The following is a 12,913-nucleotide window of genomic DNA, read 5'->3' on the forward strand; positions in this document are numbered from 1 at the left end:
GACTTGAGTTTTAACAATTTGGCTACTAGAAGCAGCACATAGAAGAGTACCACTCCATGTAAGCGGCACACTTACACAGCACAACTCGTGGTGCTGTACGCCATAATACTTGCCACATGTGTCATCTGATGTGAGACTGAATGGTGTCCAGTGTTGGTGATCAGTGCACTGACAGGAAGGAAGGGTGTTTCCATCTAAGACTTCCTGTCCTGTTGTGTGACTCAGTGTCGATCCTTGTGCTGCTCTTTTCCCTTCACTCTTCCAGGGCATGTCTAAACCTATCCTCTCTTACTTGTCACCGTTTTCTTCCTTTAAAATGTTCCACGATGGGTCCAGATTTAGTAAAAACATGTTGCCATCAACATGTTTTTTGATGGCATGGTAACGTTTGATTAAAGAGAAACTTTTGTATTTTGAAGTTTTACCATTTTTGACCATTTTAACCTTTGTGTTTAGCTAAGAGGTTATCTACGGGACGATTTCCTGGCTGGGTACGTGATAACAAGACTCTGTAAAAGGCACCGTGTGTTGCCAAGAAATAGTCCAGCACACAACCCCATCATAAACCACAAATCATTACTTTGTACAATTTTATTGGGCTAAACAAACAAGATATAATTTGTGAAGTGAGCCGTGGACATAGTGGTTTACTTTGAGGAGAAGCTTTTGTTTGCCCATTTCCATTCTGCATGATAAGCTAAGAGTACCAGTTGCATTTGATGTTTTCACTTAACACTTGGCAAGAAAGCAAATAACCAGATTTCCTGATCTCAAACTGTTTATTGAATTTGCCACCAGATTAGGTTAGCAGCACTTTTCTAAAATGGCAATAAATTCATAAGAAAATAATGCTGTCCTAACTCTTGTATAAAAGAATTAATTTAACATATCAGTCCCTTATTGGGACTCAGGTGTTTCCAAGTATTTAAGGCCACTTGAAAATACCCTAGTCCCACCAAAGAGCTGAACTTAGAAATAGAGAGAGTTTGATAAAGAGCCCATTGTGATGATTACTTAGAGGTATCTAAGTACAAGCACAAACTCCTAGCATTATTTAGTCAGCATTATTAATAACCACTCTATATTTCCAAGATAACAGACTGGGTCCATCTTTAGGATTGAGAACATAATGACTTGTTGAACAAAATGAGCATGGGAACCGGCATGTTCAACGAGCAGTTTAAAGTGTTTCCACAGTGACTTAAGTCTAAAACGCCTCTGGGTACTGATATATATATACAGCAAGCAATCGAGGTACTTGTGTGCTTAATAGTCCGTATACTACGCCCTGACAGTTCTTGCATCCTTTTCGTTACACCACTGAGTTGTCGTGCTGATAACTGGGATGTTTAGTTAAAATCCTCCAAGATGGCAAATAGGCCTAAATGTTATAGTTTTTCCCAGAGTGTAAGATAAATGACAGAGGGAGGGGAAAGAGGAGAAAACACAGGGGTGTTAAAGATAGGAGGAGCCCAAGCAGCACGTCTGTCATTCCATTGTGGCAGTTTGTTAAATAGCAGAAGGAGAATTTTATCTGTTGATGCCATTAGTGTCACTGTGCAGTAAGATCATATGACATACGGTCATTACTGCTCTTTATTTATTTATCCCCACACACAAGCTCATACATAAATTCCATCGTGTCGCACGTCACGCCGATCAATCAAACGCACTAAAACCTTGAAGCAAAAACAAACAGATGCGCAAACACAGAACTGTAACTTGCGCTTTCCCTAGAATACGCCCTTCATTCACATTTCTGAACGCTCTTAACATGCTGCCAGTCCCCCCAACCCCCAACCCCACCACCCTTCCCCAAACACCACCCAGTTACCCCTGTATCTTCTTCCTGTGGGCTTGCCTTCACGTGGCATTTCAGGGTCTGTAAGCCTCAAACCATATGGGCTCCGAGGGGCTTAGTGGACCTCCAGCCAGTCCCCCCCTGGGAGGACCTACTGTCTGAAGTGAGTTCACGGAGGGCGTCTTGTCCTCTCTTCAGCTATTTCAAACTCTCTGTCCTGACAAAAAATAATAACTCTTGGTTAGCTACTATTGTTTTAGTTTCTCACTTTCTCTGATTCAGTCCGTCTGTTCTGCCTGTTGGATTTTACGTAAGCCCAAACATTTTGCATATTTGCAAATATGATTCACTGCTTGTCACAGGGCAATGTTAGTTTGTTGTTTAATTATTATTTGGTTTGTGATTTGTGGATCTCAGCAATCCAGGCCGGGCAGATGGCTCTATCGCGCTCACCGATGACTCTCTGTCTCTCTCTTCCTCTTCTTCCTCTCTATCACGTTGTGTGCGTGCATGCATGTGTGTGTGTATCTCCGCAAATGTCTACATTCGTGTGTGAGCCTGCACGTCTTTGTATCTAAGTGTGAGTGTTTGTGTGTTGTTTTAGGAATATCTACTCTGTGGACCATATGGTACAACACTGCCTGCTGGGCAAAGATAAATCCCGCATGCAAAGGCAGCAGAGACACCAGTGCACACACGTTCACACAATTAGCCTATTCTCTGTATCATGTACTTGTATTGTATATTGTAATTAGTCTGCACCTTCACGTCTGTTGTTGTATAACAGCGACACCCAACAGGCCTGTCTTGTGATCATCTGTCAGTCTGTCTGCTCGTCTCGCTCTTCCCTCCTCCTTTTCTCAGGCTGATTTGCTTTCTACCTGCCTGCCTATACTTGTCTACATCCCTTGATTTCCATCTTTCTCCAAAGCAACTTGCCCACAGCCTTCTGAGTCATCAGCCCTTTCCTGAGTTGTAACATATAAGTCCGGTAATATACATTCTTCCCACACATCCAGTGGCTCACATTTAATTTGCTGCTTCAGAAAGTTTTGCCTCTTTCTCTCCATCTCCCTCTGTTTGTTTCTCTCCCTCCATCTGCCTGACTATGTGTATTTATATCATATTAAATATCAACTCTTCCACTTTTTCTTAGACCTTGCCAAAAGTAACTAACATTGCCCTCACCAAGTAAGTTACTAATGTCTCTTGATAAGAAACAAAACATGAACAATCTGCCGCAATTAAGTGTAGCCAAAAGGAGATGAAAGGTAACTTTCATATCACATCATGACATTAGATTGTGCGGCTCCTCTTTCTTTGTTGTATTCTCAATAGACCAACTGCAGGAATGACGTCATGTTGTCTCTTCTCAGCTGTTCCCTATCACTACAAAAGTATTTGTATTTATGTATGTATTTAATGACAATCGGCATAAAATCTATCCATGTTTTCAAGTTTAGGAGCTAATATTGATATGATCCTGTTGTGCATATTGCTGTCTGTGTGGCTGTCTGCCTGCGTGTGCAAGGTCACTAAAATCAAAATACTCCAAAGCTCCCACGCTTCTCCGCTAGTCAGGCTTTCTCTCACAGATTAGGCAGATCACATAAAACCATTTACCTCAGTGTCTCTGTACACCAGGGTAAACAATGAAACATGTTGTTTCCTTTAGAAATGTGGGGGGAGACAGACTGTAAACCCCCTGTGGCACAAATCCTCCACCCCCACTGCATCTTGTGCCACAATGTCTGCTAACTGTCTAACGTGGCAGCATGGATGAGGGCACAGCTGGGAGAGAAACTGAAAGAGACATACAAAGAGTGAAGCAGTGCACGAGACAAGGCATTTGAAAGCTGGTTAACTGGGATTGTTTTTGATGTTTTTCAGCCAGTCAAAGAGATACAGGCGGGGATGAAGTAAAATGCATGCACTGAGGAGGGAGGTGAAGAATAGAGACGTGCACAGGAACAAAAGCAATGGCATTTAATATGAAACAGAATTTCAGAGGTAGCCCACTAGCTTAGTCACCATGACAACAACACACTTAAACCACCATTTAATTGGTGCTGTCTGCACTTGTCTGTTGTATCTCAATCCACTCCTTCTATGTACAGTATATAATTGCACAGTGATTTGTGGGTATCACAAACAAGCACAAACCCACTTATCTATGGTATATATCATTTTCATGGTTTGTAATGTAATACAGTAGTACGCATCAACTTTCATCACAGTCAGATCATATTACGGCTGAGTATTTGGATCAATAAAATGAGGATGAACGATTAAGTCCAGTGGTTAGGATCACTGTGCCTGTGATACATACTGAATTTAATATTTATTTTGCCCGATGTATTTATTGACTGCAGTTTGAATGATGTTTTTCAGAGATGTTTGAGACACTGTAGATGAGTCTGTAGCCATAGTTCAGGTGCAGGCTTCTTTTCAGACAGAACAATTTATTGTAAGAGTTCGTCCATGAACTCTGAACAGGGTTGGTTGAATCAGGTCAGAACACTGTTTGATGTTTACACAGACAGCACACAAGAGAAGATGGTATGCTTCAGGTGTGAAAACAGTCAGCTTCTCTACTGAAAATACTCCTGCCTGGACAAAACTTGCAGGGCATATGACGAATGCTGTCAATACACCAGACAATTACTTGAGCAGTTCTCACGTTATCACAAGCCGGCAACATTCTGTAGTAGAAAATTGTCTGGGTATCCATCCACACAACCATCCATATAATCATGCATACATACATTTTTCTCCACTTATCCAATTCAGGGTGATAGGTCATCAGTCTATAGCAGGGCCAACATAGAGAAACAGATAATCATTTATATTTACATTCACATACAAGCCAATTTAGAACTGCCGAATAACCTAACATGCATGTCTTTGGACTGTGGGAGGACGTCAGAGAGAACCCATGCAGGCACAGGGAAAACTGGCATTCAGATTAAAACCCAGGACCTTCCGGCTGTGAAGCAGTGCTAGCCACTGCATCACCTTTCTGCTGCTATCAGAGGAAAAATCATTTAATGTTTAACTAACTAACAACTATCATTTGCATTTTCACCTAAGCCTTATAATGTCTAGAGGTTTTAGCAGCTTAAGGCTCAATCTTGCTTGCAGTAGACGATGTGATGAATACATTTGCCACACACTCAGAATCTGTGTCTGACAAGATACTTTAGGTTTTAACATTTCACTTTAATTATGCCTGTCCTCCATCCTCTTTAATATCATCAGGTTTTTTAAACACACTCCAGAAAATGTAGGAAAAATGAGAACGAGAGGGAGAACTAAGAGCACGATGATATGATGGTAATGTGCATGGCTAAAGACAATTTACTGTGTCTCAAGGTGCAGAGCCTTAAATGTGTTTTTCAGGCTCCACTGTGAGTTATTTGTCTATTTTCAGAGAACTGTAGGCGGTAAGGAGTAAATGTTCAAGCCAGGGCATGATGGAGCTATTCTCTTAAGATTGTAACAGCTGCAGTGACAGAGAGGTACAGGCATGGTTAGAGGACAATAAGAAGACAAAAATCACATGTTTACATAGGATGAAAGGAGCCCAAATGCTCACTGTGCTATACATCTATGGAGTAGATTCATAAAAAAAAACAGTAATAGAAAGCAAAGCCTGCATAGGATTTAACACAGCGTAACCACAACTAACCCTGTCTTTATCTGTGAATGGAAAATGCATTGTTTGTTAACTTATGTAGCATTAGATGTTTCCTTAGCAAACATTTCTACCCATCCTGTAGATCCTGATCAGGGCAGTGACATAAATTGGATTTTCAAAAGGTCAGAAGAAAAAAAAGAAATTATTTAAGAAAAAAATATTCTTTTAAAAATTGTTTATTTTTATCCAAAAATATAACTTTGGGTTTTTGCTACCTCAGAGAATAGGGGAAAGAATCAGTGGAAAGCACAACCGATAACAAAATTAGGAGAAGGTAGAGAAGCTTTATCAAAAAACATACAGTAGGTGTTTTGTTGTAAAAACACCCAGACTCAGCTGTGCATTCCTGTGAAGTGAATTCATTCCCCATGCCTCTTGGGGAACACACACCAACACACTAACGGACACACACACTCTTTCTTTCTCTCTCTCCCTCACATACTGTAGAGTTTTGTGGCTGTGTCTGAGCCTGCAGTTGATAAGATAGGGTTGGGTTACACAGCTTGCAGGCAGATACCATTGTAGCCGTTGACAGGAAGCTAAAACAGGGTGGAAATGTGTGCCTTCAAATTTGTGTCTATGCGTATGTGCAGCTTGCTTGAACATTTGCCCTCTCCCCTCCTGGCCAAATGGTTTCCCATATTCACTGTTTTCCCTTGATGAATGCTTCTACTCACTCCTGGACTGAGTAGGCTCTTGTGCGCTGTGTGAATGAGTATGCCTGCCCCAAAAAAGTCTAAAAAATGAAAAAGAGAAGCCATACTGTAGGTCACTCTGCATTCTGCCGTTTGGCCACCAGACGGGACAGTAGGGCGACTGTCCTAGCTGGCACCATTGTATTCTGGTGAATGGAGGCCCTGTCAGAGACCCACAAACACACTGACCTCGCTTGTTTTTTTTAATGCAGCCTCTTGTTCAACTTCTGAGTTAATGTGATCACATGCTTCATTCATATCATTCTAATGTGATTACAATGTTAATATGATAAGGGAGTAAAACACATTTTTCATGTGACAGATTTACATGACCAACATTTTGATTGTAAAGTCATGAATTTGAATGTGTGTTGGGAACAAACATTAGTTATTTACTAATAACTAACTAATGTGGACTAAACCTTTGTAATAAATGGAGTGAATAGTTTATCAGATGCACTATCGCTAGGACTTTCTTCAAAAAGCAACCACTTTACATTACAGCCCATAGTTATAATTTGACCATGACCATGGCTGTGTGATAGTAAAATGTCCACGGTTGTTGTCACCTGTATACATGAGGCAGAAAACAGCAGCTTGAGAAACACAAGTTTCTTATATGTGTTTAATGGTGTACAAGGACCTGTTTTAAGTCTAACTGTGATCTTTTCCAAACCTTAACAAGGTAGTCACCCGAAGTGGTTTTCCAACAGTCTTGAAGGAGTTCCCAGAGATGCTGAGCACTTGTTGGCCCTTTTGCCTCCACTCTGCAGTCCATCTCATCCCAAAACATCTTGATTGGGTTTAGGTCAGGTGACTGTGGAGTCACTAGCAAAGCACCCCCACACCATTATACCTCCTCCTCAATGTTTCACAGTGGGAACCATGCAACCCTGTGTGGCATTTATCCAGGCTCTAATCTGAAGTGCTGTCAATTTGCGATTTCTGAGGCTGGTGACTTGGATGAATTTATCCTCAGCAGCAGAGGCGACTCTTGGTCTTCCTTTCCTGGGGCAGTCCTCACATGAGCCAGTTTAGTCATAGTGCTTGATGGTTTTTGCGACTGCACTTGGGGTCACACTCAAAGTTTTAGTAATTTTGTGGACTGACTGACCTTTAGTTCTTAGAGTAATGATGGACTGTTGTTTCTCTTTCCTTGCCTGATTCAGTCTTGCAATCATATGGATACAAGCATCAAATGGTGGACTCCAAGGGCTTTTTTTTAAATGCAAAATTTTATCTATAGCAAGCTATTTATAACATATATTATATATATTTTTAGACAGTTTAAGTTGATTTGGACACACCTTTAGTATTTTACACAGTAGATCTATGCATATGTACTGTTAACACAGAAAGTGTTTTCTCCATACCTTGTTCAGTAAAAGTACACACCACCTATTAACTACTAAATTCTTTCATTTTTGCTCCAAACAAAAGCAAAGAATGCAATGAATAAAAAGAAAACAAAAAACTATGAAATTCTAAATCTTCTAAGACTCACCTGATACTGCTGAGGCTTGAGGCTTCAGATATTTGACAGGAAACCTGTATTCTCTCCTGGTGGCGTGAAATTTGAAAGTGTAAGTTCACTGATGCTCATATGTAAAACAGGTGAAGTGACGCCAGAAAGCTTTCTTGCATTCAAAGAGCACCATTTAAGGTAAACTGCTCTTTCATTAATGACGTGACAAAGGCTGGTCATATTACATGCAATTAGTCTCTAACACGAGTATCTTCCATTATACTTACCACCATGCAAGGCAGAGCATTATTAGACTCCACGTGGCCTGTTTGAAATGCTTGAAGTCTTAAAGGCCAAGCATGAGTAATTTACTATCCGCTAGAAAATATTAAAGATCATCACAATTATTATCATCTTTGTCCAAGTAATTTTATAAACCCCATCTTGTTTTATGATAGATAGATAGATAGATAGATAGATAGATAGATAGATAGATAGGCATTGACAATGTCAAGCAGAAGTGTTTTTTAATTTTTATTTTGTGCCTTTCTTTCACTTTTATAAGAGATCAAATGAAAAGCTTAAGGGTCCAGAGAACTGTAATCTATTTTTCCTGCTCCTACACACTGTGAGTCATCTATTCACACTCATCTAACCCCTCCTTTATCTACGATAGCACATTGGAAGAGAGCCTCTAGTTCCAGACGAGCTGTTTGACTGTGAGCCCCACAGACTAATGGAACCCTTCATCGTGACACCTTTTCACTTCTCAAACAGAATTAGAAACCTTTATGTAAAACAGGCCACAGGGTCCATTTTGCCTACTGATGCCTCTGGAATGCAGGTAGTGTTTGGACTGAACACATTCAGCACTTGCTCTAATAGCTACCTTGGATAAGTTATAGCGTCTTATTTCACCATAAAACCCGGGACCCATGTCATTATACTGTATATTTTTCCCTCATGTTTTACATACAGAAGGGTGTGAAGAAATAACACAAAGACTAGAACTGTGAGAATTTGGCTCCTGAGTCAACATAGAACTTATTATCTCAGCAGAGAATGTGTATGGTCTGAGCTTTTGCAATAAACCCATTTGACCTTGTAAACTCCAGATCCTCCCAGAGCTTTAATCTTTATTAATATATAATATATATTTAATGTGCATTCATTGACAGTGAATTTTCAGGTCAGCCTGTTTTATGTAAATAGAGACAATGGAAAGCTATGTTGAAGGAAATGGGTTAATTTTATGTTCTTGTTCCACAGTTTTTCATATTTATCATTTAATATTCTGTTCGCTACACACCAGTTTATTTCAAAATGCTTGTAATCTCAGTGTAGTTTCCTTAAGTAGTAAAGAAACAACAGTTTATCATTACTTCAAGAACTGAAGGTCAGTCAGTTCAGAAAAATTACTAAAACTTTCAATGTGTCCCCAAGTGCAGACGCAAAAACCATCAAGCGCTGCTGAGGATAAATACATCAGAGTCACCAGCTTCAGAAATCACAAGTTAACAGCACCTCAGATTAGAGCCCAGATAAATGCTGCACAGAGTTCCAGTAGCAGACACATCTCTACATTAATTGTTCAGAGGAGACTGCGCGAATCAGGCCTTTATGGTCAGTGCTCAGCATCACTGGGAACTCCTGCAAGACTGTTAGAAAACCATTTCAGGTGACGACCTGATGAAGCTCATCAAGAGAATGCCAGGAGTTTGCAAAGCAGTAATGAAAGTAAAGGGTGACGAATTTAAAATACAAAACATGTTTTGAGTTATTTCACACTATATTTGTTTACTACTTAATTCCATATGTGTTCAGTCATAGTTTTGATGTGTCCAAACTTTCAACTGTTAGTGTAAACCAATATGCAACGTTTCCAAAAATCTAAAGTATGGCTCACTATTATACTATTAAATATTATTATTTAGGACTACCACTTTAAGACATGAGCTCACTGCTTTTAATGATGAGCTCATCCTGCAGGGTCTTTGTTCACTCAGTCCAGCATTGCTTCTGCTAGAAAAAACCCCCAAAAAACCAAAACAAAAATCCATCCACCTTCTCCTTACTGAGCTGACTTGTAATTCCAACCATTCACCCTCACAGATTCCCCAGTTGCTTTGGCCACACTGCAGAAAAAGATGTAAATATGCCAGTGATGTCAGTCCATATGCCCTGATGATATCATTGTTTTTATTTATTGTAAATGTCTTCAGCACCCTGCAGATTTTAATTATCTGACTGTGACTTCATGCTACCGTCTCAATCTCGGCATGTGCACTGTGTCAATACATCCCGTCGGGCATTTTCAGAAAAGCACATTTAAAGAGGGGCAGAGAAAATTTCCACTGTGCCGCTTTCATAGTGTGTCACAAGTGCTGGAAAAAGAATCGACTGGGCTGTGAGTGTCATGTCTTTCCTCCAGCTGCTGTTGTTTGCGTGTGTGCTTTTTTTTTTTTGTCACAAGGTAGGTTTATGTAACAAAAACCCATTCGCGTTTGCAACTTTGACCAAGGGAAACATAGACCCTCACAAGAAAAAAGAAAAAGCAACAATCTGACAACTATGACAGCGTACGAGGAAGAAAAGGTCTTGGGATGGAAAACCAGCTGAAAAACATGGAATTTAGCCTGAGAGGAAGATGGTGTGAGCAGATGATAGAGAATGAGATGCTGCCAAATTTGTCAGCGGCAGACGTGGCACGTTGCGCAGAACTGTCATTCAGCTGTATTCTGGCATGCTCAGAAACAGTAGATCTATGGCAAGCTGAGGGGTGTGGGAGGGAAGACTGACAAGAAATGGGGGGGGGCTCTATTTAGAGATCCTCTCTGTGTTATGACTGAGTGACAGGACAGTGAGGTGTGTGAGATGGCTGTATATTCAAGTGATTTTTAAGGACAGTTTTACTGAGCCTGCTGCGCGCTCATGTCAAGCAGAAGAGAAATGTCAAAGTGGATTTTTTTTTTGTTTGTTTTTTGGCTCTCAGTGAAAATTTGTGTGCGCAGCATTTGGAATGAAAAAGAGCAATTTTGTCTGTCCTTGAAAATACAGTCAGATACATTTACGACTTCCTCAACTGCTGAGAGTTCAGATTGGCCTATAGTGGCAAACATCAATAATAATCCGCATCAGCAGTCTTTGACTCACAACCATGTCACCAAGAAAAACAGAGTGAGGAGAAAAAAAAAAAGAAATATGGAAGAGGTAACAACATGGTGTGGAGATGCCGGAGGAAAATGGTCTGGAAGAGGACTGGAAATAGCCTTTGGTGCAGTATGACTAACACTTTAATTGCAGAGGGACAGAGATGTGGTCCTCTGTTTTATGTGCATGTGAGTGTGTGTGGTTTGCTTGTCTGCAGTGTGTAGCCATTTCCTTATTCATACCCCAATACAAAGATACTGCTTATCATGCAGGTTGGAGAAAATTAGTTTCATGACTGTGTGTTCCCTGATTTACCTGCTTGGGTTATAAACTTGAGTGTGTGGTGTCTTCACCCTATAAGAAAATTAAACAAAGTATGTTGGATTGGGGGGGGGTTGTCATTGTTTGTTGACCTCCTGCTAAACACACCTGCTCACACACACCATAACTCTACAATACATAGACATCCCCACTTCTTCTTTCTTTTTAGCGGTTAGTGCTCTCCTCTTTGCTTTGCTTCTCCTCGTGAGGCTTTATACTAATAAACAGACAAACCGAAGCTTCGTGATAAAACATAAGTCTGTCGCTTGCATTATATTTGCATGCACATTTCTGCGTAGATATAAAAAAAAGGTGCCAAAACTGAGACTTATGTCTTGGCTGTAGGAGATCCCAGAGGTAATCAATTGCCTCTAATAATTCTCAGTTGTTGCAGCAATTTACCTAAAACACAAAGATGAATCAGTATCTGCAGAAACAAAACAAAGAAAACTGCACTGTAGAATTATCACAGGAATATCAGGATTCGCAGTTTTCTCACAGATTCAATAAAGGGATTTCATTTTTCAGTGTGGTGAAGCTCTGTATCAGGGTCCCTCCAGCAGTGTAAAGAAAAATGAATCAGTTTCCCACTCATCTGCAGAAATTTGCAATTCTTTCCCAGAGCCACCAGTCCAGAGTTATCACGAGGAAGTGATGATATCACTGCTTCCTGCTGGATTCGTCAGTACCTCTTGTTACGTGTGTTAGACTAGACTGTATATAAAAGGTGGATGACATGTGGATGAGAGGGTGGAGTGGTCACCAAAACTGGAGGACAGACTTCTTGGAAGGAACATACAATTTTTTGCTTGCAAACTGCTATATATTATTTCCCAGATAATTACATATAAAAACAACTTCAGGAGGAATAAGCAGTAGATGTGAGCATGCAAATATAGTGATTTTATTTAACCAAGGAAGACTCAGCAGTGCAACCAACATTGCTAGTTTTGCACACATGCTTGGTGAGTAAGACCATCCATAGCCCCATAAATACACCTGGCAGTTAGGCTAATTTGAAACAATACCTGAGTAAACCCTCATTTCTCATACCACCTCATCCTCCTGTAAACTTTGTCCAGACCAGCCCCAGACTGTGTGTTTCTGTCATCTGCATGTCTGAAGAAGGTATGGGTTATTGCATCTATGGGAGGACAGGCTTCAGTTTTATTGCAATATAATAAGTTTATCTAGATCTAGTCTATTTATTTTTCATGCAAACACTTCTTATAAGTTTTTATGGCCATTCATAAACGGAACTGCTATCAGAGTTCTGATTTGCCTACGACATATGTCAGCACGCCAACTACAAAATAAGTTAGTAAATGCTGTAAACATTATGCCTGCTAAGCATCATCATATTCCTATCACTGTGAATATATTAATATGGAACAATAGCATGAATGTAAAATCTTATAAAATTCTGTCTGTGAAAATGATTGCACGTGTACAGTATATACCAGAGACATCTTTTGAAACAAAAGAGCAAACCTTTTTGCAAATATTTGACTATACAATGTTTATGTATTTAAAAAGTTTCATCACACAGTGCTGTTCCAAAGAGCAGGAGATGATGACTGGGTCCTTGGAGTCTAGACGGTGGCCGGGACAAGCCAGATGAAGTGGAGAGATGTTAGATGCCTGAAAGGCAGAGTGACGGCTCGCGATGAATAGAAAGAATAGGCAATAGATACAGACTGACCTGTAGAGCAGGGACATTGGATCACTGGACAAAAGTAGTGATGATTACATTTTAAATGAGGTGAATTGGATAGTGTGGAGCA

This window comes from Diplotaxodon limnothrissa, linkage group LG14, assembly GCF_057381915.1.
Source record: "Diplotaxodon limnothrissa isolate DT_005_m linkage group LG14, D_limnothrissa_male_GT1.1, whole genome shotgun sequence".
NCBI lineage: Eukaryota > Metazoa > Chordata > Actinopteri > Cichliformes > Cichlidae > Diplotaxodon > Diplotaxodon limnothrissa.